The sequence below is a fragment of the Octodon degus genome, unplaced genomic scaffold (genome assembly GCF_000260255.1).
Source record: "Octodon degus isolate 3935 unplaced genomic scaffold, OctDeg1.0 scaffold00070, whole genome shotgun sequence".
Lineage (NCBI taxonomy): Eukaryota > Metazoa > Chordata > Mammalia > Rodentia > Octodontidae > Octodon > Octodon degus.
Genome location: NW_004524646.1, coordinates 4,540,114 through 4,546,425, shown reverse-complemented (window position 1 = coordinate 4,546,425; position 6,312 = coordinate 4,540,114). Strand labels below are relative to the sequence as shown.

General features: G+C 43.8%; 1 long non-coding RNA gene across 1 annotated transcript in view; it reads left to right on the top strand.

The window, feature by feature from the left end:
• Window positions 1-45: 45 nt before the first annotated feature.
• The window catches only part of LOC111817792, a 21,901-nt gene continuing 15,634 nt past the window's right edge, over window positions 46-6,312 (top strand). Inside the window, exon 1 of the long non-coding RNA XR_002821909.1 lies at window positions 46-136. This is a non-coding gene — a long non-coding RNA (uncharacterized LOC111817792). The remainder of the gene's footprint in view (window positions 137-6,312) is intronic.

Genomic DNA, 6,312 nt, shown 5'->3' with positions numbered 1-6,312 from the left:
GCCAGTGGCTGCGCCACCAACTTGAGCCAAGGTCACTGCTGATGCTATCTTAGCACCTACGGATGAGACCAGAGCACCTGTTCCAAGGAACTCCATGGCAACATCGTCGTGAGGCTTTCCAAGCCTGCAAAAAAGGGTGGTGCTTTGGTGGGAGAGGGAATCCAGAACTGTCTAATCATCCACTGATCTGAAAATTCTTTAAGGCACCAGGGTAGGCTGGAGGCTCTGGAGGCCTGGTGCGGGGGTGTGCATATCAGGTTGTGCAGGACCTCAGGAGATTTTACTTACCACAGATGGCTGCTTTCTTCTTCACTGATATCCCAGTGATCACATTTTATTTTTTCTTTTGTTTTTCTTTTATTTATTTATTTTCGGTACCAGGGATTGAACTCAAAACCCAGCCCTTGCCAGGCAATAGCTTATTCTACTGAGTAATCTCCTCCCCACACCCCATTCCCATCCCCCCCACGCGCACATCCCCGTTTAGACACTTCTGGGACTCCCTTAAATCTGCCGGAGTGTAAAGGCAATTCAAAAATGTATCCCCTGGGGCTGAGGAGATGACTCCGTGGAATAAGCACTTGCCTGGCAAGCACAAGGGCCTGAGTTCAATCCCTTGTTCTGAAAAAAAAAAAAAAGAAAAAAAATTAAAATAGTATCCCTAAAGGCTAGATTCAAGGCCAAGGGAGGGAAGGAGATGGGGGGGATGGGGAGCAGATGGACACACCGGGCCTGTTCTCATAATGAGTGAATAACAAAATCCAGCCAGCCTTTGCATTCCAGTGCTCAGCTAGACAGTGCATCTTATTAGATTATTTCAGAGATTTCCCGGATAGAGAAAGACCTGGCTCAGTCCTAGACAGTGATTGACTCCTGCTCTCCCTAGCCCTGACCTCCCTGTTGGTCGTTAGTAACCCCCAATTAACTTGCTGGGCATAACTCTGCCTAGCATTATGTGACATAACTGTGGAATAGCCTGTTATCTTCCTTTTGCACTTCCTTCCAACAGTCTATAGAAGTGACTGTTGAACCCCAAGAAGAGGCTGGTGATTCGGAACTGACATTCCCACCAGTCCACTAGAGGAAATAAAGCTGTTTGCCTTCCGAGATCTTCAGGGCTTTGTGTCTTGTGTTTTCTGTGACTGGAGCTGTTTTAAGTCAGAACCAACGACACTGTCAAGGCACAGACCTCGGCCGAATTGGTAGGTCTTTGCTTTTGCATCACCTCTTCAGTGTCAGAGCTGGGATCCTATCCTCATTTGATAAGTGTGGGAACAGTCCAGCTGAGAGAGAATATGGGGTTTGCTCCACGGCATGCCAGACCCGAGCCAGGTCCAGCTGCTTCCAATAAGGTGGCTGTCTGTGCTGGCTGATTTTGTCCCTCCTAACACACACCTTGCTCCTGTGCCATCTTCACACTCACCTGCTTGCCAGGCTTGAGAGGTCTGGCTGCAGCAGATGTTTATGTAGCTTCACTCTGGCTGCAGGGCAAGCCCAGGAAAGCCTCAGACCAATCAGATAAGTTTCCTTTTCTCAGGAAACTGAAACTTTCAAAAATTTTTTTCTTATTTTTTTCTCTCTCTCTGTAGTCCACAGGGCTATCTTTGTTGTTTTCCTGGTTGCAGAGGAAATCCCATTATTGTAGAAACAGAATTTGGCCTCCCTGTTCATTGTCCAGTACTGTAAGATGCCTTGTCATATTTCCAATATTTTATCAGTGACAGAATGTAATGACTTTTAAGCATCCTTACAGGTGTTTAAATATATTGTAGAGATATTTCATATTTTCCAGAATTTATTTTTATTACAATAGTGATATTGATGTAGGGGAATGAAACTCCCCCGCTGAAAGATACCTGGGCTGAGTTTATAGTCTCTAAAATGGAAGAATGAATTTTAGGAATAACAGAGGTTAGGAGCAGAATGTATTTATTGGGGGAAAGAATGCTTCTATCCGTGAGAGGGACAGCAGGGGTCCCGAGTGGGTAGCCCAGGAATCTGCCTTTTCTAGTGATTTCTATAGAGCAAAACCATGAGGTAAGGTATTCTAAGGTGGAAAACATGAGAGCTCCCACAAGAGGTGGCATAAAACTATGCTCAACCAGTAAGATTACAAGCGTGATTGCTCAGGTAAAATTGATTAAATGGGGATCAAATGGCGAAATGAGTCATGTAGCAAGTGGGCGTGAATAGGTATAGGGGCAATTCCTGTAGAGGGTGGATAGGTGACTCTTCCTAGCTTTTACAAGGTGATTAGTTCCTATTTAGAATATCAATCCCTAATGCCATCCCCAGGGAGTATGTGGGTGCATCTGTTTACTCTTTTGTCTTGAGGTCTGGCCCAGGAGTGCCTATCTCTCCCATAGATATAAGCTATCTTGTCATCCACACTGGCTCCTTCTGAGGGTCCAGGCTTGTCTGACTGCCTAGATTTTCCTGTAGCTCAACTGCCTACACCATTATGGGGGCCTGCTCCTTAGCTCAGTTTTTTAAGTGGCTGCTTCAACAAAGCAGTCAGGCCAGTGAAACCTGCCCTGAAGGCATTGGGAGAAAAAAAAAAAAATTCCTTCTGGGCCCTGCCTCTTAGCTCAATTGTTTAAGTGGCTGCTTCAACAAAGCAGTAAGGCTCAGGTTGCTGTGGTTCAATCCCCACAACTCTAGGCAGCCAAACATGCACTGAAGGCATTCCGAGCCAGCCAAAAAAAAAAAAAAAGAAAGAAAAAGAAAAAAATTCCTCCTAACACATTAATGACATTAACTGCTTTCTAAAGGACAAAACTTCAGCATTTTTCATGTCTTTTTTTTTTTTTAATAATTTCAATTCAAAGTTAAAATGAGTAAGCATTATTTTATATCTGAAAGGTGAGGGCCCAGAAGCATGGAGAGACACAATTGATTATTGCCAAATAATAACATTAAATATTTTCTCAGAGAGGGGTGTCAAAAAACTAGAGAAATTGTAGACATTAAAATAAATTAATTTCTTGTAAAATCATTCTCTAGGGGCCAGGGAGGTGGCTTAATAGAATAAGTGCTTTCCTAGCAAGCCCAAGGGCCTGAGTTCAATCCCCGGTTCCGAAGAAAAAAAAAAAAAAGTAAAATCATTCTCTACACCATTAGAACCTGGTGTTTGTTTTGTTTTGTTGGTCCTGGGAATCAAACTTAGAACCTTATGCTTGCCAGGCAGGCTCTGTACCACTGAGCTTTATCCCCAGCCCAGAATATCAGTTTTCAAATGAGAACATGGAAGAAATAATTCTGTATATGATTACTACCCAAAAAAATAAATTGCTACTTCTCTGTTTCTTTTCACTTAAGGCTGGGAAAAATACCCGACACTCAAAATGAAGGAAAGAAAGCTTTTTTTATCTCATAGTTTGTGGCAGTGTCAGTCTGTACCTGGCTGGCTCCCAGGCAAACGGCAGCAGTGCATAGTGGGAGAAAGCAAGGACGAGCAGAGTTGGTGCAGCAGCTGCGGCGTGCATCAAGCCTGTCCCTCTTCCTTCCACATTGACTGCAAGGACCAGAGCTCCTCCGAGGAAGTGCTGGCGGCTGGTGCCAAGATCCCTGCTCTCTGAGGCAGTAAGGCTGGCCGAAGTCCCCCTCAGCCCCTTTATCTATGTTTCTGTGCTGAGTCACTCTAGGGCAAGGCTGCCAGGCCCCAGGGCGTGGTGTCACCTAGCCAAGCCAGCCAAACTCTGACATCTCAAGTTGACACAAGGCCAATCACCACACTATTCTACCTCTGCTATCAATCTTTGCATTGTTTTTTTCTGTCACCAATAGAACTTTCATTTCTTTGGCATTTGCAGATATTTGCCTCTTTGAAGAAACTTTCATTTTTTTTTTCTCTTTTTCATTCTAAAAATATTTATTTATTTTTACTTGTGTTTGTTTATTTATTTTGAGACAGGGTTTTGCTATGTAGTTCAGGTTGGTCTTAAACTCACTATGCAACCCAAACTGACATGGAACTCCAGATGGTCCTTCTGCCTCAGGCCTCCAAGTGCTGGGATTATGGGTGTGTACCACCATGCCTGGCTTTTTCTTTATTTTGTTAAAGTTTAAGTTAAATTTATTTTAGGGCCAGTGAGATAGCTCAGTGGACTAAACACTTGTTTAGGCAAGTGCAGGAATGGGGATTTGATCCCTGGCACCACATACCCCACCAGTCCCTAACCCTGGGCGCACTGAGCTGGCCTCTGAGACTGGGTGTGGTGGCGCACACTTGTAATCCCAGTTAGGGAGGCTGAAAATAGAAGGATCACCACAAGTCTGAGCTGTTTAGTGAGAACCTGCACCAAATACATAAATTAAATAAGTACATTAATCTTAACTAATATCTAAAAGCATAAAGATTGTATGTACTAGGGCCAGGGATACAGCTCAGTGGCATAAGCACCTGTCTGGCAATCACACGTTCTCAAGTTTGATCCCCAGTACCACAAAATAAAATAAATTCTATATACTTATGGGGTGGCTTGTGATGCTCTGATAGTGGGGACCACAAATTCACAATGGCTAATTTTACATATTTCCCTAAGGGATGAACGGAGGCTTGGGAGTTCTGGTATCAACTTGACAGATTTCCCTTTATCCTATGAGGGTTGCGCCATCCTCTCCCACATAGTAAGACTAATACTAAGACTGCTCAGACTAAAGACACTCCAAAGCAAGATCCTCCTCAGCATAAGACCATCGCCACCCACTGAGCCATCCCATAACCCCCTCCTCAATCAATAACTGCCCCGGCTCTGGCTGCCTCCTGGCTTTCTGTTTCTCATGAACCAGCATCCATCTTGGATTCCCACTGCACTGCCACTTTGTCCCTTCCTTTCACCTTCCAGGAGATTGGAGGCGCACTGTGGGGACATGCACGATAGGTTCTGGCTGCACTATGAACTGCTGACTGCCACAGTGGTGTTCTAACACGGCTCAAGCCCCGAACAACAGCTTATCTTCCCAAGGACCACCCCCATCCTCTCCACTCAGCCCTGAATACACCTTCCTTTACTCTTCCCTTGTGCACCACAAAAGTCCAGCCAGCCCCTTTCACATCACTGAGCCTGGCCCCAAACTCTGCCCCTATCAAAGGTCCACACAGCCCTAGCTTTGTTTGTCACAGGTCAGGGTCCCTGCCATTTTCCTGTGGTCCTCTCTCTGTCCTCACTAAAGGCCTCCCTTTACTTTTTGTCTCTAAAGCTGCACTGGAAAAAACCTAACAACGTATATATTGCGTAATGATTAAATTGAGTTAAATAAATATATCCATCATCTTAAACATTTATCATAGCTTTATGGCAAAGGTACTCAACATCCATCCTTCTAGCCATCTGCAGGGTAACACTATTCATAATTGCCAAGAGACAAAAGCAACCCAAGTGTCCCGTGGTTGGTGAAAGCTTAAGCCAACCAGTCTCTCCGTAGAATGGAATATTACTTAGCCCTTTGGAAATTCTTATACAAACACCGACATATAAGCAGGCCTTGAGCACATGATAATAAATGAAATAAACTAGTCTGAAATGGCATCTACTGCAGGATTAAGTACTACTATTAATACTATAGGATTTAATTTATTTTTATTTATTCATTTATTTTGCGGAACCGGGGATTGAACTCAGGCCCTTGGGTACAGGATTTAATTTTTATGACTGTACCTAGAGTAGTGAAATTCATAGAGACAGAAAGTAGAATAGATGGTGGGCATCTGAGGCCAGAAGAAAAGGTATACATGGGCACAGAGTTTCAGATTTGCAAGAAAAAACTTCTGGAGATCCTTTTTATAACAATGTGAATACATTTAGCAGTACTGAATCGTACACTCAAAAATGGTAAAGGCAGGGCCTGGGGAGATAGCTCAGTAGAATAGGCGCCTGCCTGGCAAGCTCAGGGTCCTGAGTTCAATCCCCAGCACCAAAAAAAAAAAAAAAAAAAAAAAAAAAAAAAAAAAAAAAAAAAAAAAAGAGGCAAGGTAAAATACTTCAGAGAGTGGTAGGTGGATGGGGTAAAGTGGGAGTATTTTAAGACAGACTAATGGCAATGTGTCTCTCAAGGTAATACATTTTCAACATTTAATTTTATTGTTTTTTGGTGTAGGGTCTTGCTATGTAGCTCAGACTCATAGTGATCCTCCTGTCTCAGCTCCCCAGTGCTGGGATTACAGCTGTGCACCACCCTGACTGTTCTGGGGCTGGTGCAGTATATGGTACCAGGTATCGAACTCCGGACCTTGTGCTTGCCAGGCAGGCACTTATGCTGCTGAGCTATCTCCCCAGCCCTCAAGGCAATAAAATTTGTTTTTTTTTTTTT